Source organism: Ambystoma mexicanum, chromosome 3p, assembly GCF_040938575.1.
Source record: "Ambystoma mexicanum isolate Mex_15411 chromosome 3p, UKY_AmexF1_1, whole genome shotgun sequence".
Taxonomy (NCBI): domain Eukaryota; kingdom Metazoa; phylum Chordata; class Amphibia; order Caudata; family Ambystomatidae; genus Ambystoma; species Ambystoma mexicanum.
In genome coordinates, this window is record NC_090925.1 from 1,265,128,861 (window position 1) to 1,265,154,129 (window position 25,269).

Here is a 25,269-nt window from a genome sequence, read left to right on the forward strand (position 1 = left end):
ACTGTCTAGCTAAAATGTGAAATGTGCCATGTTTTCTCTGTGGTATTTCTAAAGAGTTTACATGATTGCATTTTTCCAATGTCCATTGCCATGTACATGAGTGTTATATTCTGTTCCAAATGTTCTTAAAACGCTTTTGACCCCTGTTCCATTTTGAGCTAATTCAGATAAAAGCTAATGAGCGCCATTGTGGAAGAAAAACTTGTGGCTTGTCACTGTGTGCTCTGTTTATTTTGTGATGCATAGAGTGTAAAGCTTGGGGCATTTAATACAGTCAGTGGTAAAATGAGGGTGCCCAATCATCCACCAAGTCTAGTAATTGTAGCCAAAGAGGACCCAAACAGAAAAGGTATTACGGCAAGCTAAGTCCCCATGTTTTAGATGCATGCGTTAGCAAACAAAGGAAAGGCACATTGTTGCATGCTTTTACAAGTGGTGAAGCCAACTAGAGACATGAAAAGATCCAACAAAGCTCAAAACCCTCGGTTACGTCTACCATGAGAGTTTGGTCTTCACTTTTGGGTGACAATTTTCTACCATTATGTTAGATGGTTACACAGCCCTCAAAAGAAGGCTGTGTAAAAATCTCTAACAACCAGTTATTGTGCCCTGAAAGAGGCCAATGTTAAAACAGGACGCTACGTTTTGTGTACACATTAAACACGGTCAATTGTGGAATGAAATACGTATGTAATATCAAAAATAAATGCCTTGTAACAATCTAAAAGCATTACTCTACTTTATCTACACTAAGAACCTCATTTGTACCAAAGGAGTATTTAATCCTGGATAAAAGATCATTTAAACATTGTATCCCCTGGGGGAGCGGCCAGAGCGGATGCAGTGAGGACTTGAGGGTGAGCTCCGGTCTGGGAGCCGGTAAAACACGCCAAAATCCTACTGTAAAAGCTTGCTGAATGTGGAATCTAGATGTGTATGGCATGCTGGATTATGTGGCCTCAACTGTGATGGAGGATTGATCCTGAAACAGCAAGGAGCACAGTGCGCTCCGAGATCGTGGTCCCAGAGTTGACTTTGGCAGACCTTGGAGGCACTTCGGCTGGCAAAATCTGCAGTGGCGCAGACCCGCTGAGTGAGCAGCATGGTCAAAGATAGCGGCAGAGAGCTGGGGAATCGGTGGCGGGAGAGATGGTGAGTGGTGCCAACAGACACGAGGCAAAACTCAGTGCTAGCCTCCCTGTCCACCTGAATCCGTGCAGCGGACCAGGGAAGTAGGTTCTCCTCACCCTTTAAAGAGATCACAGATCAAGATACCTGAGACGATTGGGGGCTGAAGGATCAACTGATTATTGCGAGGCTGGAAAGGGAGGGGGGGGGTTAGAGGAGACGTGGGTTGCATGAACACTGGACATCCAAGAAAGTGTCAGAAAGATCACCACCACGTACGGCACCTGCTTAAACCACCTCCCCTTATTTTTTGTATCTTGCTGCGTGTGTACTGGGAACCACCCCTACTGTGGCTGGCTGCCAGAAGGTTAGACAGGAGGCTGCTGCACATAACGGACTGGCTGTAATGACAGGCTGTGAAGGCTGGGGTGCGGTTGGTGGCAGAGGACTGGATCCTTCTGTATCTATAGAAGGAAGAGGTCACATCGCACGCCTCATGTGCACTTGAAACAGGCTAAGATGGAGCATTGTGCTCAACAAAAGCAGACGCACACACCCAAGGCCATGGAAGTGAAAGTGCAGAGAGCAGCCAACATTGGTGGCGATATAGTGGATCGTAGGTCTTCGATTGAGCACGATTGGTGAGGTGAAAGCGGACTTTCGCTACTTTGCCACGATCTACGTACGCTGGCTGCAAAGGTGAAAGTGACAGAGGCGAAAATTGAGGCGACAGACAGTCAAGCTAAAGGAACAAGTCGAGAGCCTGTTGCAGAAGACTCATCGCTGGAAGATGGAGCTGAGAACGTGGAAGGACAAGCAAGAAAGAATAACATTATAATCCTTGGTCTGCAGGAGGATGAGGAAGGACGGGATCCAACAGACTATTAAAAATCTGCTGCTACAAGAGCTAGTTACTGGAAGCTCCTGCAGGGGATCACGGTTGAGAGTGCGCACCAAGCAAGGAGCAGGATACTGCCTCCTGGTGTGCAGCAGAGACCAATGATTGCCAATATATTTAATTAGAAGGACAAGGTTAGTATAATGAGATTCTCAAGACAAGGAGGAAGGATCAAGAGAGGGAACTTGACCCTGGTCATTTATCCAGGCTGCACTACTAAAGTGCAGAAGCAGCGCAGACATTATGACTTGATTAAGACCAGGCTTCGTCAATAATAGGTACAATATATGCTGCTATACTATGCAAAGCTTAAAATCCTGCATACGGGGAAGTCATCGTTCTCCGACAATCCCGAAATGGCACATAACTGGATGGATCAGCAACATTTCCTCTTGCTACTGGAAGAAGCTAAGAGTGCTGAGGCAAATTAGAAGGGACCTTGGCAGAGCGCCCGAGACGGACAAGTAGGTGAAGGAGAGGTGGACGTCTAAGACCTAGAGCTGCCGAAAATTCTATACTTCAATAAAAAGGCACAGGAACTCGATAGCGGACCGCTTTGTAAACTACTGCTTATCCGGCGCCCTGGGTACAACTGTCTTCTACTGTGAGGGTGTAACCCGCCGCCCCCCGCACTCCCCCACCGAATTTGGTTTTCTGCTGCGACACTCAACTACCCTGAGCACACAGGTAGTACATTAGCTGAGGACACAATCTGGCTGCGTGGGAGAGTTCTTGGCGTCAGCGGCGGGACTTCTACGCCCCGCTAGAAGATCCAGGGTGACGCTCTGGCTCTATCCCAAATAGCGAGTTGCTATTGAGAGCAAGTTTATGGTTTTGTTAAGTTGGTAACAGGGAAGGTTAGTTAAGTCTGGTTTGTGGAGGTGGGAGTACACTGCAGATACCACTATGGAAGGACTGAACCGTTGATGCTCAATATGCAGTGGGGGGTGACTGAAAGGGGGTTTGGGGAGAGTGGAAAGGACCTTGTGAATATTTACGACCAACAGAGAAATGGGGGTTGAACTCAAGGTTATTACATGGAATCTTAAAGGTCTAAATGGATATGTTAAGAGTAATAGAGTGCATAATAACTTCAAACGGAAGAACATGAGTGTTGCACTGCTGCAGGAGACACAGCTAGAGAAGAGCAGGCAGGAGGCTATGCTTAGGAGGTAGGGAGGATTGGGATATGGTGGAACCTATTCAACATACTCGAGAGGGGTACATATATGGATAGTGAATGGGATACCTCAAGGTGGAAAAGGTTGTAAAAGAACAGGAAGAAGTTCGGCGAATTCAGGTAAAGGGGGCTCTGGAAGGGAAACATTTGTATCATAAATACATATACATCCAATATAGACAAGTCAACGTTTTTTAAAATCAATATTAGAAGGTCTAGCTAGCTACAGAGAACAGAGTGGATTGTGGGGGGGGGGGTGGGGAGGTTTAAGTATCATCGCAAACACAGGTGCTGGGAACATTGGTGGCGACACTAAACTAAAGATATGGAGGGACGATAACACCTTCTACTAAGTGGTTTTCCTTCTATTCCACCACACAAGATGCATACAAGGATGTATTTTGTTTCGCTGGGCAGGATAACTTGAAGTTTGTTAGCCCACAATGCTGAAGGAGAACCGGAGGGGTGTGGCTAGGCAGCCAAGCAGCAAGGACACTTTTCTTGGGGCTCCTTATATCCGGTACGATACTGGCCCACAGCATTGGCCCCAGCTGCTGCGCTCACTTGGCTCCCACAGGGGCGTCGATCTGAACTGACAGCTGCGGTCTCCACCAATGTGACGTGTAGTGCCGAGATGACAGACTGGACTGGCCCACCTAGCTTTGTTTGCTTGGCCCGTAGGAGTATTCTTCTGCAAATGGAGAAAGGGAATTAACCACCCGTGGAGTTGAGTGTTAACCCCCACCCCCCTGCTGTTCTCCCCACTGATCACCTTTAATGTCCCATCTTATAGTCTCACCTGATGGTTTGGAAAGATGAGCTCTCCATCCTGCATTGAGCGCAGGGGGGCGTAGATAACCAATTGCTTCACTGGTTCGAAGGAATTGGTGAGTTCCAGAACAATATTGACTCCGAGGTTTCCGGCGAGATGCCTTAAGTATATAGTTCGTAAGAGTTCAAATGTCTGACTTTCACTCTTGTCCGATTCCTTGCAGGTTGCAGCTTGACCCAAGCAAAGAGTTCCTCGTGGCAACCGGTAACATTCAGGTAAGGATTTGTATTATCCAACACATTTCGATAAAATAATGTCAGTATGTAACCAGTTGCTTTCTCCCTTATTCAGGTGCTGAGAGAAATTATGAAGTCTCGGGGAATAATGCCTCCTGCGGTAAAATTAGGTAAGCCTATTGTGGTGAGAAGGATTCCCCTCGTTTGTCCCTTTGTTTCACTTTGCTGTCCTTTTTTCCCCTTAGGGGCCGGGGTACGGCGAAGATACGGTGGAGGCTGCGCCGACCCGTGAAGAAGAATAGTACCCCCGGTGGTAAAATCAGGTAAGCCTATGGGGGGGTAACTAATATTGCCTCAGTTTATTCCCTTGGCTCACCTTGCTGTTCTTGTGTTCCCCCTTAGGTGCCGGAGTGCGGCGGGAACATGGAGAAAGATACGGTGGATAGTGAAGATGCTGAGAAGGCCGGCGAGTTCAGCGCGGCGCTGCAGCAGGCGAGGCGACGCACATAAAATAACTTCTTTCTTCCAGCTCGAAGGCGCGATGGATCGGGAATTCAGGTAAGGATCAAAGGTGTTGCTCTTGTTCTAACCTTTTCTCCTTCTTTCTCCCTTTTTCTTGGAGCTCCAGACTCGAGGCGGGCGTGGCAGAAGACTGGATGCAGACTTGCAGGCACGGTGAGCGTTACGCTACTGGATGCGGAATAATGCGAAGCGTGTGCTGCTCTTCGTGCGTGGTTTAAATAGCCTCCAAAGTAGTCCCAGGTAAGTATTCCTCCTCGACCCCACCCAAGTAAAAAAATAGTCCCTAGGTAAAGTAGTCCCTTCCAATCCTCCTTTGGCTTGGAGCTCTTGCAGCATGGTCTGCATCAGGTAAGTTTTATTCTATGAGCCTGGCGCCTATGGTGCCAGAACTGACTCTCCATATGAGCCTGGCGCCATAGACGCCAGGACTGCACCCAAATAGCCCCTAGCAGGGGTTGTTGGGCTTGTTTGGAATAACTTGATGCCTGCTTCCGGGGTTGCTGGACTTGATCTCGATCCCCGGGGGCAGGCATCATGACACCAGCACATGCAAATCCTCAGCAATGCACAACCAGACGGATGAATAATGCAGGCCCAATTGTGGTAAAGAGCGTGGATGGTGTGCAGCTTACAGAAATACGGCTGTGTTAAGAAAGGGACAGGACCGGCGGCAGCGGTAACAAGATGACAGACGTGTGGCTGCAGCCTACGTTCACAGAAGAACAAAGCAAGACGAGGTGCGGATGGCCGTAATCAATACCCTGGTGGCTGGCTGGATCTCTATTAAATCCGCAGTGAAGCCCGATGGTCAAGCGGGTGCTTGAGGCGAACTCGGCAACATCCACAGCATGTATGGCCAAGCAGCGCTGTGAGAAGCGGAATGGCCTGCGAGCCAGAGCGCAACAATATTTGCATAGGCGGCCGACAAGGCTGCCAGAGGAGCCGCAAGCAGTGCGGTAAGTCGGGAGCAGCGGAGCACACCCGAGAGACAAGTTGCCTGTCACAGAGCAGGGAGGGCAGGCACAGCTTGCACGCTGGGCAAGCACCAACGTGTATTGTTGGTGAAGCGGTACATTGCCAACATCCGATGGATTTCAGACACGGAAACAAAAGCAACTCAATAGCCGATTGAGACAGAGCGCTGCTAGCAGGCAGTGGTTCTAACCGGCCCCGGCCCACCTGAGTACATGTGGGTGTGCACACCGTTGGAACGAACTGCCGGAGAGCACTGTTAAATGCAGGGCAATCGACAACTATGCAGGCACAAGATACGCACATTTGATCGAACATGAATGCAAAAGGACTACAGTCCAACACCTAAGAAGGCCATATAAAGCAGTAAACCCCATGTAGCATAACAAGCTGCAGGTAACTATTCCAGCAAACAAGGTCCAGCTGGGGGCATGACCTTCGGTAGGGTGTGCGAGTACACACTCAGAAGGCTAATACAAACAAACAATCTGGGGATAACAGCATAAGGGTACATCAAAAACAGTGGCAAAAGAGCAATCTGAAAAACAGCTAGCCTCCAGTAGGCAAGGGGGTGCCCAGAAGGGGCCCCGACATTGTCACACTTACTGAAGAACATAGGATCAAGTTGAAGCTCACAGGTACTGGCCAACCAGCTGGGTGTGAACCACGTCAAGCAACAGCACGTGGATAACACATGTAGGTGCAAACAGCCATCTCCTGAAGCAGCAAAAGGCTGCTAGTATTATGGCAATATAGGCGGCGTCACCCAATAGCAGCGCACACCCGAAGAACCCAAGAGGCAGTTTTGCCTCCCTTGATTATAACAAACAACCCCCAGCTGACACCAGCTGACGATCTGTAGAGAGGAATACAGACAAGCAAGTACTTAAAGAAGTGCGGAAATACCAGTTTCAGAAGAACCATCCATGGTGTCCAATACCAAAAAAAAAAGTCAAAAGCAACCTACATTTACTTTCACTAAAACCACAAACCTAAGGGAGAACACCCTACCAGTGGCCTCATCTCCCCAAAGGAGAGCAAAATCAAGCTAAAGGAGACCAGCACGTGCTGGATGCCATAGCAGCACTGAAGATTGTGCTAGAAGCCAAAATGGACACATTAGCTCGGATGCGAACCTTCTGAGGCAAGATGTTCGGGCTCTCGCAGAACGCACAGTGACTCTGGAAAAAGAAGTAGCAGTGAACGCAGCTGGCCTGAACAATGCCGCAGCAGCAACTGCAGAATCTGGGGAGTGTGGAAGATGCAGAAGGTCGAGCAAGACACAATAATGTAAGAATCATCGGACGTCCAGAACGGGGGGCGGGGGGGGACGGGCACGAGCCCCACCAACTTTATTGAAAACCTGCTTCTACAAGAAATCAGCCTGTGCACCCCCACCTAGGGCTTCACAGTAGAAAGGGCACATAGGTCCCTGATGAAGAAACCGCCGCCAGGTGCCCCTCCCTGGCCTATAATAGCCAGGATACTCAATTACGAAAGATAGAGAAAAGATCCTTGAACATTTTCAGAAAGGCGGCACAATACAACGAGCATCGGCAAACATTACTGCATACCTGGATTATACCTTGCAGATGCAGAGACAGAGGAGGCACTTCACATCTGTCAAGAGGAGGTTACGAGGATCGAATCTTAAGTACGAAAGTACTGAAAGGCTGAAAGGCTGAAAGTACAAAACAAGGCAGAGCCATCTTCTTCAACACCCCCCCCCCCCCCGAGGACGCACATACATGGAAAATTTGCAAACTGAAGGGGTGCAACAGACAACTGGTAAAGAAGAAACACGCTGAAAAAGCTGCATGTTTTGCGGTAAAGAGAACAGGCATGACTGGCAGACTGCAGGGGACGAAGACCTGTTACACAAGACTTGGGCATTAATATTTGCACACAACAGGAGCATACAGTGCACACTCCACCCAAGGACATGCTGCGGAGAAGCATCCTTCCCCCAAGAGTGGATTTGTTTTTGGATACTAGTTGTCGAGTATCCACCTGCCGCACCCCAGTCACCAGGACAAGTAACTGGGGGCGGGGTGAAAAGCAGCGTTGCATGAGCACAAGGTATTGAGCTGGGCAATTGGGGGGAAGGGTAGGCGTGGGAGCAGTTAGAGGGGAGTTAGCCTACATATCCACACATGGAAAGTATAATTTGCACATCAGACTGTTAAGGCATGCAAGACTGCTTATACGGGATGGGGGGGGACCTTATAATTGCCTTGAGCCAGTCAGGGGGCTCAATAGCTTTATTAAAATGCAACAGAATAATGTCATATTTGACACGCCAGAAAATTGACATTGCACTCCAAGAGACACACCTCACAAAGGAAAGAAACTGCCCTGGCTAAGAAATGGTGTAGCAGAACTCTAGGCTCTCCATACTCAGTATTTGCCAGAGGAGTTTTGACATGAGTTTCGCCGTCTGTACCATTTAAAGTACACAAAACATTTGGGAACAAGGATGGTGGATGTTTATTATCCAAGGGCTAGTGGAACAAAGAACTCTGTATTAGTAATACATATGCACCAAATCACGATACTGCAGCCTACTTCCGTTTGTTATACCCCCAAATTGGCACTTAGAGGGATGGTATAATAGTGTGTGGGAGGGCAGGGACTAACTGCACGCTGAACCCAGAGCGAGACAGGTCAGATGATAAATCCACTCACCCGAGTCCACAGCCAAAGCATTGAACACGTTATTGCAAGCATTCAAATTGTCTGATATATGGAGAGCCCTACACCCGCATGCCCAATGATATTCGCATAACAATGCCCCCAAGGATCTATACATGAGTTTAGACTACGTATTCACAGGGGAAGAGACACTGGGTGAATTTAAGGCGGCGGAATATAGGGCACAGGCGCTGTCCGATCATGCTCCCGACCTGGAATGTTTTTTAGCATTGGGATAGACTAGGCAAGCTGAACTTCAAGAAATATGTAGAGACACAATATGCTGATGGCGATAAACTGGGGCACATGCTGGCCTGGCTATACAAGAGTGAGTCTTAAAGAGAATTGATACAGGAGATTGTGGGGAGGCTTGTGTGACGCAGGAAAGCATTGAGTGCTTCTATAATTATTATAAGGAGCTATACACAGACCCCAGGGACACCAGTCATAAATAGAAGAGGCCCTAGCACAGACAGATTGCCCGAAGTTAGATGCAGAAGAAGCAGAAAGGCTGGAGGCCCCCATAGCCATAGAGGAGCTAGAAGCCACCATAAGGGAGTTGTCGACTGGAAAAGCCCCACGGGCAGATGGATAGCCCAGGAATTCATAACAGACGTGCACCCCCCCGCCCCCGTTGCTGGCTTTGTTGAACGAAGCACTGACATGGGCACACTGCCCATGTCGCTGAGAGAGTCTATTATAATCCCATTATTGAAGCCCAACAAGCCTGACACCGAATGTGGTTCCTACAGACCCCTATCGCTGTTTAATCAGGACAGGAAAATCCTTAAAGCCTTAATGGGCAATAGGCTTAAGCCGGTAATATCCAAACGTATACACCCGGAACAGACCGGATATGTTGCAGAGAGAAATGTTACCTGAGAAGGCTTCACCATGTTACAGATCATACCCAGGTCAGTACACACTGATATGTCGTGGCCTCTCTTGACGCAGTCAAGGCATTCGACTCGGTCAGATGGCAGTGACTGTTGGCGGTGCTGCAGAGTTTCGGCATGGGGCCAACATACATAAAATTGGTGCAGCTTCTGTATAGCAGCCCAAAAGGTGAGAGTTAAGACGGGTACCCACATTTTGAATCAATGGCAGTTGGAGAAAGGCACCAGACAGCGCTGCTCGTGGTCCCCCATGAGGTTTATACTGACCCTAGAGCTGTTGGCAGTGCATCTTCGGAAGGAATATAAGGATGCAGGCATAGTGGTACAGCGTAATAGTAATTTAAACTCCCTATATGTTGATATGCTTTTATACCTGCAACACCCAGAAACCAACATACAGTATATTTTGGACGTGTTTGAGCGTTATGCAGACCTATCTGGCATAACCATTAATGCACAGAAATCATGTTTGTTCCCTTTAGCGGCGTACATGGAGAAATCTCCTTGAGCGTCTCCTGTGCTACTGATCAATTGGGAGCCGAACATATTCAGATACCTGGGAGTGGATATCTTCCACAACCCCAAGACAGAGCACTCTCAGAACACATTAAAAGCGGTGGAGAAAGTAAACTCCCTAACGTCGTCTCCCTTTACGCTTCATAGGGGCACACGCCAGGGATGTCCGTTCTCCCTTATATTATTTGCGCTAGCTATTGAGCCCATGGCCGACAGTGTCAGAGATAAACACACCCGTAAGGGCATACGTCTGCGCGACGCACCGGAAATAATATCACTTTACGCTGACGATGTACTCCTTTACATCAGGGACCCTTCTGCGCATCTAAACTCGATCATCCGGAACATAACAAAAATTGGTACATTCTCTGGCTTTACAATAAATTATTCCAAGTCTGAACTATTCCCACTCACTACTGCAACCCCACCCCCAACCTGCGTGTGAGTTTCCCCTCAGTTGATCCCCAGTGGGCATTAGATACCTTGGGGTTCAGGTATCCCTACGCAGATCCTCACTACTGACTGACAACTACACTGCTACTGCACAACTCGTCGAATCCAAGATGTCAAGGAGGCATATCCTCCCGCTCTCCTTATCTGGCAAGCTGTCCCTAATCAAAATGATAGTAGTCCCCAAGCTACTCTATATTTTCGCGAATGTCCCGATTTGGCCGGGGAAACAGTACTTCACTAAATTGCACTCTGCGTGTGCCCAATTCCTATGGCACTCCGGAGCGGTTCGCAAGAAGTGGCAACACATGACATCACCTTACGAGAAAGTGGGCTTTAACGCCCCGGACCTCACCATTTATTGGATTGCCGCACAAGCCCAACACGCTACACACTGGTATAAGCATCTCAACCCACCTCCCCAAGTGAAACTAGAGAACCTGCTAGTGAGGAGGTAAATATGTCCCTAATTCTTTATCGCTCATACCAGAACGACGCCCCGGCAGACCCCGTAGCCACCACAATCATGGCATGGAGACGTCTCCTGCATTCCCACCCTGCGCACCACCCATACTATAAGTGGTTACCCATTTGGCTTTTTCCGGGCCACACCCCCACACATGACAAACTCCTTACGCAACACTGGCTAGACCTAGGGTATCAGGCACTTTTTGATCTATTCCCCGAAGGGAAATTCATCACCCCGCAGACATGGCGTCATGGTCACTCGGGATCTGCTCTCGAGCTGCTACAATATTTTAGACTAAGAGCGGCAGTTCGTGCCATGTGGCCCTCTTACCCTGATGAGCCCCTTGATTCACCCGAGATCTGCTAAATATCTAACTTGGCCGGTGGTAGGGGAATAATATCCTCCCTATACAAAATGCTGATGGCAAAGTCGGTCGATGTACCCCAGAAACCGGGGGACGCATGGATTAATGAACTGGGTTTGGATATCATGTGGAGCAAAACGTGTTTACATACATGCAAGGTCTCCCTCAATTCCAGATTCAGGTGCATGCAATACAAGCTTTTCAACCGGCTATACTACCTGCCCCACAGGGTGGGGAAAATTGCACAGAATCAGCCCCACGCTTGCCCGAGATGCAGATTGGAGGCGGACCACACCTACAGGTTTTGGTCCTGCAGCGTGCTGGCCCCGTTCTGGGAAGCAGTGACTGAAGCCCTATCAGAGATAGTGGGGATCCCAATCGCCTCTTATCCTCTGGCCATACTGTTCGGGTTGTGGGATGGGGAGAAGTTTTTTTCTAAGTTTCTGAATATTGGGGCATGGTGGCCAAAACATGTATATTACAGTGCTGGAAATGACATCCCCCCCCCCTGGACTCAAATATGTGATGAAGACTACATCAACCCCCTCCCTGCGAACTCCCACCCCAAACATGTGTGGACAGATTTTTGTAGCTACTTGAACAGTAAGGACGACATCGAACTGCTCTCGTCTCCCCGGCCAGATACATAGTCTGAAGCGCAACCCCGGGCTGGGGAAGGTCTAATGGGCTGCAAACCCGCTTTTCTTTTGTAAACCCCTGTAAGTATCATGTATTGCTAATCCTAAACATGTAACAACTGTTGATGCGCTGTGTTTTGTGCCTGCCTCCGTTCCTTGCCAATAAAGAAGTTTAAAAAAAAAAAAAGCAGTGGAGAAAGTAGAAAAGTCCATGGCCTTCTGGGTCATGTTGCCTCTCACTGATGGGGACAGCTGCGCTGTTAAAAATGGTGGTGCTTCTGCGGCTTCTCCATTACTTTGCTAGTGTCCCGTACAACATCCCCAAAGGCTTTCTTAATGAGTTTGACAGTTTATGTCGTGGTTTCTTGTGGCACAACTCAACGTGCTGTGTGGCAGAAACGAAATTGCAGAGACCATACGAGCAAGGTGGCATAAAGGTGCCCAACTTCGAAGCATATTTTGTGGCAAACCAGCTGTAATTCGTCAAAAACTGGCTGTCAGATGAGCAGACCCAGGACAATTTGATGTTGCAGCCATCATGCGCCGCAAGAAGTGATATTGACAGTGGCGCCACCAAGTCCCTGCTACTGACGACGCTGGGTAAGAGGATGTGGCACAGGGCCTGTCGCTTCTTAGAGAAGCAGTCACCTTACTGCCCCCCCCCCCTCAGGTCCCCTTAGTGACACTGAAGGTGGAGGACCCACAGCTCAGACTAAATGTGAGGAAGTATTGGGAACCTATGGGGGTGAATTGAATTGATATTTTATTTCTATCGCGCTCGTACACAAGTGTTTCAGGATGTTGATGGTGGGAGACTTGCTACGTGAAGGCAGGAGATTTTCAGAATGCTCACCTCGGAAACAGGCATAAACGAAAGACAGCACGTAACACGCTGTACTCCTCACTAGATTAAAGCAAAATTGGCCGGATACAGTTGGGGCAGGGCAGGAGTATGATACAATCGAAACACTTCACAATATTTGAGGGTGGACATGCAGTGTCTAGAATATATATGACTTATTAATGTCACGGAAGCGGGACCTGCTGGTACAGACAAGGTGTAGCTGGGAGGCGGACCTGCAAGAGCAATTATCAGATGCAGTCTGGGGTAGAGTACTAGCCATCATAAAAAGGTGTCTAGAAACACACAGCTCCAATGAATACAGCTCTACATAGGGCATACCTAACCCAGAAGATCGCTAAATTTAATAAGGCAAAAGTACAAACTTGCCCGAAATGCAGCTCGATTAATGCGCACCTGGTACATATGTTCCTGGCTTGTACAAAGATCCGACAATATTGGGAAGAAGCAGCATAGGCCTTAGCCAAGGCAGGTAGAACATTAGACACGAGTACACCCATGGCCGGTTTGCTTGGCATTTTTGGGCGAACGGAACAAGAGAGATGTCAGTAAGCAGAAAGACCTAGCATACATCCTGGTGAAACGTAGAATAGCAATGGGGTGGAAGGCGCACAAGAGACCAGAAGTGCCATTATGGTGGAGCGATCTCCAAAAATGGATGCAAGCAGAAACATCGGTGTGACAGGAAGAAGCCCGTTGACGCCAGGGTGAGCAAAACACAGTCCTGGACTCTTGAAAACGCATAGTGCAGGAATTGATGGCCTCAGCAGATAGCGATACCAGAAGAGTAATGAATGTCCCGCATAGTCAGTGAACTAATGTGAATGTATATACTGAAAGTTTGATGCAAGATGTAATAAGGTATGTGATATAGGCTGGGGGGGGAGAGGGGTTGGGTTGGAGCAGACCGACATAATCGACTGGACATTTCTGTGGGAGGGTTAGACGTTTCCATTTCTTGCAGGATAGTGAAGAGTTCTTTGGTTTTAGAGCCTGCTTGATTTATTCTGTTATTATAAGTTTCGCGTTTGGTGCGGAAGATCTCATTTTTGTATTTAGCGGAGATGGTGATGACGTTTGTTTTGTTCTCAGGGGAAAGAGTGCGAGTTTCCATACATTTTTGAGTTCAGTGCGGATCACTTTCAGCTCAGGGGTGAACCATGAGTTCACATGGGCTCTAGGTTTCCTCTGTGCATTTTGAAGGGTGCTACTGCGTCAATGGCTTTAAGCATTGAAGAATGATATGCATCAACGAGGACATTAGGGTCAATCGTGTTGGGTAATGCATGGAGGATCGGTATTACAAGGGGCATGATGGCCTCAACTGTGATGTTCAGTTTGTTTCTTGTGGAGCACGAGGGTGCTTATGGGACAAGATTTGTTGCGAGCTGGGGCCATAATGAGCTCAAACTCAATAAGGTTTAAATCTGCTACCCAATTAAGGGTCCTTCCTTATGAGTGGGTAGGGTGATTTATTTAATAAATCCATGTTCGGCCAAAGTGTTGGCTAGAGAGGTTGCAGGGATATCATTAAGGTCATTGTAGCCTAGATTGAAGTCTTAAGATTAGGGATTGTGATATAGGTTTGATATTATCAAACAGTAAGGTCATTATATCTTCATCGAAGGTGTCTGTAGGACCAGGAGGTCTGTAGATAAGGTGGATAGAAGTGGTACTTTTATGTGAAGTTTGTAATTTCTCTGAGAAGATTTCACATACTCCCAAAAAAGACATTAGCAGTTAGACAAGTCTGGCAGGCGTCTGGCTTGGCTCCTGAAGAAAGAAAACCCAAGGACGAACATAGTGGAAATAAAAGACGACTGTGGGGAGACATGGTGTTGGGGAGAATTCTCAGAAATGTGCTAATACCCTCAACCTTAGAGACCCCCAGGAACTTTGCTGGATTTTGAAGACTTGATTTTTTAACCTGGAGAAAGAGATACTTTTTTCCCCCCACTCTCTCATGTATTTTAATGTGATTTTCAACACGGTTTCTCTTGGTTATGGGGTCTGACAAACTCCATAGGCATCATATTTTACTTTGTGTCACACAGCACCTTCAGTGCAGTGACACAGGGAAGTGTTCCAGATTTCCTAAAGGTTTAAATACCTTCTCTGGGATAAACTACTGTTTCCCAGAGCAGTATAGTGAAATTGACTTTACTTACCTTTATCACTTTCTAGACCCAGCACACACTATTTTACAATAGGGTCCTGGAGGGGTTACTTAGTATCCCTTTGTCTAGCTTCTCATGTAACATTTTTATGTAACCCTTTCCTCTATGGATGGCAGTGGTTTACTTTTAACTACTGTGGTGTGCATTTACCGCTGGCTGCGTTCACAGCTGCAGTAAAGCACCCAAGGGTGCAATTTTTGTCAAAATAGCCCCGGTCGTCTTTTTTCGCCATTTCTTTGTGGAAACGTCCATCTTGAGATTTACTCTGCGTGCCAAACCAAGGTTGGTCCCTTTGTTCGCTTTGCCTTTGCCAGGATTCACAAGTGAAGCCGCCACTGGCTCCAGGGTTTCTGGGCTGGGCAGGAAGTGAGGAGGTGCCCGAACTCCCTGTGCTTAGTCTCCTAGGAGACCGAAATGCACTCTGTAGTGATTGGCCGGCTAACTCTCCGGCAAGAACAGCCACCCTGCTGGGTGACTGACAGCTAGGCTGGAATGAATGGGAGGGAACTGAATAAAAGTCTAGGCTTTTGGCTTGGAAGGCAGAGTCGACCACTGGACGAAGAAGAACTTTAAGAGGACGCCTGTTGCAACTCCTGGATCGTTGGTTTGCCCGGTGAAGCCCTGCTGCTGTGCTGAAACTCCAAATTTGTATCGACAGAGAAGCCCCTGCAAGGACGACTTCTCCCCTTGAGTTGGTGGGGCCAATCAACTCCAAAATAAGCCACCTGGACATTCTTTCGGAGCTGGTTGACTTTCCACAGAATTGCTGCCGGAAACCGAAACGCCAGGGAGAGGAACACCAGATTGTGTGTGTCGCTTTTAAGCTTGTCAAGAGCTCCAGGAAGATCCTCCGGACTCCCAGGAAGCAGGACTGACCGAGCCCCCTCAACAGAGTGCAGGACCCCAGAAGCAAGGAAAGTACATCTCGACAGCCAGGAACCGCAGTGTTGCTATTTGCGGTAGACGCGAGGAGCTGAAACACCAAACTGCCACTTGTTCAAAGATTGCCAGTTGCGAACGGTGACTGTCCATTGAAGTACAAAAGTCCCAAGAAGTCCTACCTATTGTCCCCACGACTGAGGTCCAGGAACAGTGAGATCTGCAGAGCTGCTCAGAAGTCCCATGTTGCACTTTTTCTTCAATACAAAGGTACTGTAAAAGTCTGAGCGAACTTACCTCTTGCTGTAGAGTTGCTTGCATCTTCCACTACTCACAAGTCTAATGGCTTGTGGCCCTACATTGATTCTTCTTTTTCTTCAAAGACTTCTCAAACATTGTGCAAATACTTGTCTTACTTACCTGCAAAGAAGTGCTTCAGCTCATATAGACTTTTGCCCATTGACTTTGGCTTAGCCTGTTCTGCTGAATGACTCTTACTAGGGGATCTGAAAGTATTTGCCTGCTTAAGAATATTTGTGGTCTCTTGTATGTTCTAATAACCTTTTCCTTTGGCTTACTCTTAAAAGGATTCTAAATGCAACAGTGATATATTAATGTCCCCAGCAGCCTAGCTACTGAAGTCACCCGAGGGTGTAGGTTCTGTCTGTGGGCCATCCCAAAAGGGCACTCACTGCTTTAGAGATATTGGGAGTGTGTATTTTGTGAAGTATATTTGAGTGTTACTGTTATAATGCTCACTTCTGAAGGAGGCTTACCCTAACTGACTGATAAATTAATAATTGTTTATTCAAGAAACCTTGTGTGCAAGTGTTTAATTGAATACTTGTCACTGAATCCCCATGCAACTCCCCTACAGCTCACATTGACCCCTCGAGATAAGCCTAGCTGCTCAACACGCTACCAACCTGTGTCGTACACTCTTATACCAAAGGTTGGGTCCCTATTGCCAGGAGGCCAGGGCTGTTGTAGTGCAACCTAAGGGTGCTGCATACAATCTTGCCTAACACATGGCACGCACAGAGGTTAATAATGTTCGGAATATTACAAAAAAACTGTATGGGTGGGCACTGCAACTTCAGGGGAATCATTTAGAAAACACTTATAAAAATTGATGTCCCTACGATATCAGCGTCGCAGAGAGAGGAACTAGGTGTGCAATTAACAGAGCAGAAGATTTCGGTAGCCATATCTCAGCTGGCAATGCATAAAACTCCAGGCCAGGGGCTCCCACCAGAGTTTTATAAAGCATATAAAGGCATTGGGAAAACTCCTGAGATCCATGAGAGGTGGTAATTGTGTCAATCCTGAAGACGGGAAAAGATGTGCGTGTGACTGTGTGTGGGTCTTTAGACACCTTTCAATGCTAAAAGTAGATACTAAGATCCTAAACTTGATACAAGCAGGACAACTGCAGACAGTACTTCCGGAGCCAATACTCCCGGACCAAACGGGATTCATACAGAGCAGAAATAAAAATAATGATTTGAGGAAACGGCAGCATGTGATGTCCCGCACTGCTAACTGGAATTAAGAGTATGCCATGGTATCATTGGATGCAATTATGGTGCTTGATTCCGTGTGGTGGGATTGTCTATTTGCAATGCTGCAGAAATGTGGCCTGGGCAATGAGTTTCAGTGTGTCCATCAATTATACACCAACCAAGTGGCAAGGCTTAGGACGGGACAAAATACTTTGGAGTGGGCAATTAAGTACAGAACAAGTCAGGGTTGCCCGTCCTCACCTTCGCTGTTTGCGATGGCCATGGATCCACTAGCAGTATATATCTGAGATGGGAATTCGAGACAGCAGCTATCAAAATGGTCGAGTCGCCACTCGATTTCGATGTATGCAGATGGCGCCCTTATACACGTCAGCAACAATACAATATATTTTGGTGGTGGAGAATTTCGGAGAGCTGTCAGGCATCACAATTAATTTAGCAAAGTCATGCTTGTTTTGGTTAGCCGGACTGCGATGCCAAATGGGCTTGGAAGGGGCAGTGGCAATGCAAAGCTGGGCAAAAGACTCCTTAAGGTACTTGGGGACAGAAATACACTGAGATGCGGACACATACCAACACGGATAGAACACTGTGCAGGCTGGACTTGGCATTGGAAATCTGAAAAGACTGCCCCTCTCCCTGATGGGAACGATCATCTTGATAAAGATGGTGCTCCTGCCACGGATGCCCTACTTGTATGTGAATGGTTTTTTTGAGGTGCCACCACATTATGGTACTACACGCTAAGATCACAGAGTTGACCTGGGTAAATTCCACGAGGAAGGCTGCTTCAACTACACTGCAGGGGGAGTGGGGGGCTACAGTGTGATGCTGGAAATGCAGTAGAGGGACAGGGCCTCCTTGTCCTGTAGTGCTTTTACCATGCTTATCTGTTATTTTCTGCACAGGAGTCCATGTGGGACCCCTGGCAGTGCAGCTCTTCCTCTTTTTGGTTTGGAGTACAGACCCTTGGGATACTCGCATGGCACCCATGGGTGGGGGGTACAACCCTGTACCCCTAGTATAGGTTCTGGGCACATGTGTGTGGCCCACAGAGCAGGGTATGGGCTGGCGGCAGCACCATGCTGAATTTGACAGGTTCTCCGAGTATCCTCCACTTTGGGATACCCATGCCCCGCCATTGGAATCAGTTGATTCCTGGTAGGAGACAAAATGGCCCCGGTGGTCTCTTGCTTTCTATTGCCGTTACCTTGTTTTCCCAAAGTCCCGGGAAGCCCGACTCTGTCTCTTCCCCTGACTGGCTGTTGGTGGAAGTTCAATATATGGTATTGTGGGGAAGCCAAGGCCAGACTTGCTGCAGCCTTCCCAAATGACTGCATGTTGTGGGTACGCCCGTGGGGTGGGACCTGGGTGACTGGAGTGTGTGACGAATACGCATTTCATGTTTTGGGTGTCTAGTATCTGGTGTGTGACAATGACTGAGACAGCCCTGCCTGAAACGAGTATGAATGCAGTGGAGTGCTGAATGGCTGGGTGCTTGTCCAAATCCACATTCCGTGTTGGGAGTGTCTGGAATGAGAATGGCTTGAATGCGCTGTGAGCCTGATCTCCTTCCTGCATGCCCTCTTGAATGATTGGTTGCCCGAGTGTGACTCAGCAGAGTGAATGAGAGACCAAACAGTATATCTGGGGACCTCTCCATGATGGAAATTGTTCAGAAGTTGAAGTCAAAACTGATGCTTACTCTTGAAGCCGAGCTGGAAGAAGATGATTAACTGTAGTTTCCTTTCTACCTAATCTGAACACTGTTGTGCCTTCAAGAAACTGATCCAAGAGAGGACCTGGCTAGGAGACCTTTTCCTGAGCTACAAGAGACCATTGTGCACCAGCTGATCTTTGCCAAAGCTCCCTGGAAGTCGGACCCTCGAAAGGCTGCTGACTGGAGAAGGGGACCACCGCGGAATCCGAAGTGAAGCACCCAGACATCCAAGTCCATCGTCTTTGACCAGGGTTTGCAGGTTTCCTATAACCACTGGAAGCCTGTCGAAGTGTGTTGCCCAGACGCAGGGACAACTTGGCATTGTGCTGCTCAACGACCGGAGCTGCTACGCTCCACCTTTGCCCAAGACATTTGATTCAAGGACTCCCTTGCTCATCATCGTCGACCACTTTGTCCGGCTCGAGAAAGTCAAGGTCGTCGATGACCGAGGAGAATCCGTCGGTGGGTTTCCCACCACCCGAAATCATCAAAGACGCCACTTAAGATCTGCCAGCCAGCTGTGGTCACGTCCCAATCGCCGACGCGACGACCCGACGCCCTTGCTGGGCCACAGTTCTACATTGACTTTTTGCAGGAACTAACTATCGTCGTGGAGGTACACCGCACACCTCATCTTCAAAGGACGTTCACAAGCTTTCGTCAACGAGCACTGCGAGGGTCGAAGCTGCTTCCCTCAAAACAGCGTTAACCTTTTCGTCACTAAGGAATCTCGACGACCCGTGGCTCTTGCCTTAAAGGGAGTTCACTCTAGAAGGGCCCGTCGACAACTCACTGAAGAACGCTATAAAACCAGGTACATTAGGGTCATAGAACCTTTAGAAGGAATCAAGACTGTATTGAGCATATCGGGATGGGCCAGTCAATACGCTTTATTTACAGGTTGCCCAGGTGTGGGGATCCTCACAGAGAACTGTGTCGGGAGGTAGCGACCCAGTACTCTGCCATTGCTTGATTTAACTAGCTTTTTTTCTATTTGTAGTGCTACCGTCAAACAACTGACCTCATTCTTCAAGTACTGCTCTATGAAATGCATGTGGTCCTAAGCAGTCCCACAAGCCTCAATTGGTATGCATTACTTACCGTAATCCTATTTCTGATGCTTGTATCTGCTTAGATTCTCATGCGTCCACCCTTCCTCCTTGGAGTTGAAGGTTATTGGAGCAGAAAACTTAAAACATTTTTAACACCTCATAATATCTGCCTACACTCCACGCTTACTTTACCTCTTGTCAGAAACAAATAATCTGAGGGACCTCAACGAGCTTGTTATATATCCCTGCGCAGTACTCCTGCTCTATCGGACAGTTCCAAAATACGTGTAGTAGTCCTGCATCAGAAATAGGATTACGGTAAGTAATGCATACCAATTGAGGCTTGTGGGACTGCTTAGGACCACATGCTTTTCATAGAGCAGTACTTGAAGAATGAGGTCAGTTGTTTGACGGTAGCACTACAAATAGATGTTTTAACACAGCTTGCCCCAATATTTTATCACCCTTGGAATGTGTGTCTAGACAGAAATGTTGGGTAAAAGTGTGTACGGAACTCCAAGTGGCAGCTTTGCAAATGGCATCCAGGAGCATAAAGGCTTGGATGGTAACTTTCTTTAAAGCAAGAGAATAGCAAAGTGGATGCAGTTGACAATTCAATTTGAAATTTCTGATTTAGAGATAGGATCACCGTCCCTTCCTGTGGCTATGGATACAAAAAAGGATCTGTTTTTCTCATTGGTTTAGTCTTTTGTAGGTAGTACATGACAGTCCTTCGTACATCCAATTTTTGAAGGCTTCTCTTTGCTGTGTTAGAGGGGTGCTGGAAAAATGCAGGAATCTCTATGGACTGGTTGACATGAAATTTAGATCTACATTTATGTGAAAATCGTGGCTAAGTGCTATAGTATTACCTTGTCATTGTGGATAACAACAAAGGGGCCCTGTACTGATCGTGCTGGCATTTCATTGACCTTTCTGATAGTTGTAATAGTATAAGAAAAGCTTGAATTGGGCATCCATAAACCTTGTTTAATTACAATATTTAGGTCCGAGCCAGGCATAGGATTAGAAATTGGAGGGCGTCATTTCTTTGTGGAGTGGTTTATGCTTAGAGAGCAGCTAAGTGTACTTTAAGTGAGTTAAATACTAAGCCCAAGTCTAGTAGATAGTGAACTATGTCAGACAGTGAGCATTCCATTGGATTGAACATGTCTTGACACCATAACACAAAACGCTGCCATTTGTTAAAATAACAATGTTGTGTGTTTGGTTTCTGTGCCTGTAAGAATTTCCATATATCTTTGGTCCAGATTTAAGTGACCAAATGTTATGACCTCAGGAGCCAAGCTGCTAAGTGCAATGTCCGAGGGCATGGGTGGAGTATTGTCCCTTGATCCTAAATCAACATGTTGGTTGGACAGGGTAGTTCCATTGGAGGACACAGAGACATCGTCTGCATGCGAGAGAACCAGGTTTGTCGTGCCCACATAGGAGCCATCAGGATAAGGATCACTTGTTCCCAGTGTAGCTTGTGGACTATCTTGTTAAGAAGAGGTGGTAGGGGAAAAGCTTACGCAGATTTCCCCGACCAATTCATTAGTTGTGCGTTCCCTTTGGAACCTTTCTAGGGAAATGTGTGCATGTAATCTAGGCATCGTGCGTTCCGAGTAGCAAAAAGGTCTATTTCTAGGAATCCGCAGTAGACTACGTGTAGCACGTCTGTGTTCAGTTGCCAGTCGTGTTCTGTTAACACCACACTTGTGCCTAGTATGTCTGCCAGTGAATTGAGGTCCCTTGAAACATGTTAGGCTAGGAAAAGCATGTCATGTTTTAATGCCCACAGCCAAATGTTCTGGGCTAGTTTAGACTGCCCCGGAGAATGTGTTGGCCCCAGTTTATGTAAAACATGGCTGTGGTGCTCTGTTATGACGAGGACTGTTTTGTGTACTGAGTCTTGAATGCCTGAAGTGCTTTGAAATTGCAAGCAGTTCTAGAAGATTGATATGCTTCTTGGTTAATGCCTGTGTCCACACACTGTTTAGTGTGATGGAGAAAGGGAGATCCCCACCCTGTCAGGATGCGTCTGTTGTAAGAGTGGCTTTGATCGCTGGCGAGTTATAAGGCATTCCGTTTAACAGGTGGTCTTTGGACCACCACTGTAGCGATTGTACTAGAGGTTGCGAAACCACCACTAGATCTTCCCACATACCGCTTGCTTGCGACCATTGTTTCGCTAACCACCCTTGAATTGGACGCATGCGCAGTCGAGCATGTGGCTCAAGATAGATATGGGAAGCCATCATTCCTAGAAGGCGCATTGCCTTTTGCACTGTTACTTGACAGCCGGCTACATACGGAGGTGTTTGAAACAGCAGTTTTGTACCCTCTTGCAGAGGGGAAAACTAGTCCGTTGTTGGTTTTGATTAGCGCCCCATGAAATTGTTTTACTTGGCCTGGCACCAGACTGTACTTCTCATTTATGGAGAATCATAATTGGAATGATTCTAGCAGGCACCTTTGAGGTGCGTCTCCGGTTATTAGCCAGTTTAAGTAAGGGTACACAGGAATGGACTGCCTTCGTAAGTGCACGGCCACTACTGCTAGAACCTTTGTGAATACCCTGGGGGATGAGGCTATGGAGAATTGTAGCACCTGGAGTTGATAGCCCTTGTCCCCCACTTTCAATTTCAGGAATTTTATGTGCACTGGCAACATAGAAATATGAAAGTATGCATCTTTCATGTCCAATGTTGCCATGTTATCACCTTGTTTTAGGCGGTAGGACTATCTCCTGTAATGTAATCATCCTGAATTTGAGACTTCACATATGTGTTTGCAGGGGGCACATGGTCAGATCGTTCTTTGGAACAAGGAAGTACGATGAATAATACCTTGATCTGCCCCTAGAGGTGGCACCAGCTCTATTGCTCCTTTTTCTAGTAGTGCCTGGATCTCCTCTTGTAGAATTAGAAAATGTTTTGCTGACATCTTACTTGCACGAGGAGGGTGGTGGCATGGTGTTTGGATGAACTCTATGGAGTACCCTTTGGCCACTTTCGTGAGCACCCAGCAAACCAGTGTTATTCCCTCCAATTGCCGGGTGAAAAGTCTTCTGAGACCCCCCAATCCAATCCCCCCCCCCCCCCCCGACTAGGGATGCATGGGAGGGAACGTGGACTGGTCCATCATTTGTTGGCAGGGGTTGCTGTGCCTCTAGAGGCTGTATGCCTGCAACACCCTTTTCCTAAGTGAACCCCCCTCGGCTAATAGGATTGGTGAGAGGTAGATTGAGACTGGGGACTGTAAAAAGCATAGCCAAAAGCCCCAGAGCCTGTTTGGCTTGATCGATTGAAACCGTGGCAAGGAAATGTGTGTGGTTCGTTAAAGATGCCCCTCTGGACATATGGCTTGTTTGTAATTTGTCGAAGAGTCTTTAAGGTTTCGTGCTCCTTCTTGTCCGTTTTCAAGTTGTTCATCAACGGCCTTTCCAAAGAGGACTGCCTCTTCAATCAGCATTTTGATTAGTGCCGTGTCTCGGGTTTGAACCCAGAATCACAGAGCCACATATGCTCCTTTAGAAGGGTACCCTCATCAATGACTTTCCTGAGGTGCCGGCAGAGTCTAGTACATTTTTTTTAGTATGTTCTGCACCACTTGCCTACCCTCTGTACAGATGTCAAACAGGTGAGAACTAGCAGGTTCTGGTACAGAGTCTAGGGTCTTGAGCAATTCATTCCATTGGGTGTTGTACCTTACCAGCAGTGTCGGGTTTGCGATCCTGGTCATACAGGTGCCTGCGGTCGGAATGCGCTTACTTAAAGTGTATAGGTGCTTGCATTCCTTGTTAGGGGGTGTCTCTGAAGTAGAGAGTGGAACACCAGCCCTCTTTCTGGCAGTGGTGACAAGGGAGTCTGGTTTCACATGTCCCCTGATGTAGATGGGGTCTGAAGGCAAGGGTTTAAAGATTTTCTAAACTCTCAGGTTTACTGCTCTGGTGAGAGAAGGTGTGGCAAGAGATTAAGTGATTATTTTTTTAATGGCCTGGAGTAAGGAAATTGCTTGGCTGACTGGCTTATTCTCATTAAGAATGTCCTTCACAAAACTGGTACCATCAATAACTGTCTCCTCAGTATGAATGTTGGAATGGTGAGCATCTTTTTAAAGCAGGTCGTTATACAATAACTGCCACCATCTGCCGCTCTAACATCTGGTGTGTCAGTGATATTGACATCTGGGTCATCCTGATCATCCAAATACAAATTATCCTGAACTTGACCAGGGTCATCCTGGTCTACGTACCAAATGTCTACATCTGTGCATGGTCAGACATTGTCCCCGTGTTGATACATGCGAGGCATCCATGGATGCAAGGGTGGGAGGAGTGGGCGAAGGACGTTGAGGCTGACGTGACTCAAGGGGTTGAGATATCGAGGTCTAAAGTCTTTTGGTTTCATAAAGTCATAAAAGGAGGAGACCATGTCCATAGTCCCCGTTTTTCGTATTTCAGCCAATGGCAACAATGGTAACAACCGCTCTGGGGTCTGTCTCTTCCCTAGGTCTTTTCTTTGGAGGAGATGGGGACAGAGGCAAATTAGCTTCTTCATGCTCTTCAGAGGCAGGAAGCGTGTGTGTCTTACGGCTATGGGCTATTTTATGGTGTTTTTTTGTAAAAAGTGAGTTGTGTTTTTTCAATGGATGTTTCGGTGTCTCCAATTCATCTGTCGAGTGGGATTGATGCATGCCTATAGCCGCCACTTTGTCTTGATCGCCTTGTGGTAAACGCTGATGTGGAACCGCAGCTGGCTTTTTTTGACTGTGGGTCGGTATGCCACGATGTGCCTGCTGCCGGCGTGCAGCCTTCCTTCACCAGTTCCATCAAGAAGCAGCCATGGAAAATGTGCTTGGGCGTGGGTGTGAATGTCTGTGCGTCTTTGTCGCCAGAGGCCTTCCCCTTCCCCATAGCAGTGCACTGCGACTGCCTTTCGAGGTTAGGGACTGACATGCAAAGGTCTGAGGGTTCCCCTTGTGGTGTCTTCAGGCTCCAAACCGGAGCCTTCACTGCCCTGGCCTTCCTGAAAAGACTCCGACCCCAGCAACGGTTTATGACATCATGGTATGTGGTGCCAAACATTTTGTTCTAAGCTCATTCAAGTTTTTGGGACTAATGCGCAATGGGTCTCCTGGTGATCGTGGGGAAGGCAGTGGTTACACACCCTGTGGGTGTTGGAAAGAAAATTTAAGGGCAGCAAGACTGGAGAAGTAAAATCAGGAACAGAGGTAGGCATTCTCTGTACGAAAAGGCCAGGTGTAGGCCGAAGCCCGTTGCTGGAACAAACGTCTGCGTCAGTCGTTGAAAGGTCTTC

At 47.6% G+C, this 25,269-nt stretch overlaps 1 protein-coding gene and 1 long non-coding RNA gene across 3 annotated transcripts in view; one reads left to right on the forward strand and one right to left on the reverse strand.

Annotated features, from left to right (window-relative positions):
• Positions 1 to 25,269, forward strand: part of LOC138581438 (uncharacterized) — a 167,107-nt gene that overhangs the window by 70,268 nt on the left and 71,570 nt on the right. The window lies entirely within an intron of this gene.
• The window catches only part of PHF5A (PHD finger protein 5A), a 74,735-nt gene that overhangs the window by 11,161 nt on the left and 38,305 nt on the right, over positions 1 to 25,269 (reverse strand). The window lies entirely within an intron of this gene.